This window comes from Pygoscelis adeliae, unplaced genomic scaffold (genome assembly GCF_000699105.1).
Source record: "Pygoscelis adeliae isolate BGI_AS28 unplaced genomic scaffold, ASM69910v1 Scaffold402, whole genome shotgun sequence".
In the NCBI taxonomy this organism is placed as follows: Eukaryota; Metazoa; Chordata; class Aves; order Sphenisciformes; family Spheniscidae; genus Pygoscelis; species Pygoscelis adeliae.
In genome coordinates, this window is record NW_008824411.1 from 4,507,774 (window position 1) to 4,508,174 (window position 401).

Below are 401 nucleotides of genomic sequence, written 5' to 3' on the forward strand. Positions count from 1 at the left end.
TTCCTTCAGATGCAAATACCACAAAAACTCATGCACCGAGACAGAGACGCTTGTATGGGGAGCCAGGGCTGGAGAGCCTTCTTCTGCTCGCCTCTGCTTGTGTGTCTTGTTTTCTGGCACCTAGGATCAGTTGGATTTGTTACAGGGCAAGAAGAGACTGGGGGGACAATATCCAATAAAAAAAGGTTAAAGGAAGAAAACCTGCTGCTGGCTGGGTTCGCCCAGAGGACAGTCATCCGTGTGCAGCCCGCAGACTCTCAGCTGGTGCATCGTGTGCACCCATGCACCCGGCCCCCTCTATCCCCTGTGTCAGGGTCCCCCCAGGGTGACACACTGGGTCTTCCCGTCACCCCTAAAGCTCCCACATCCCCAGATGCAGCCTGTGGCCAGGTGCTCACAGC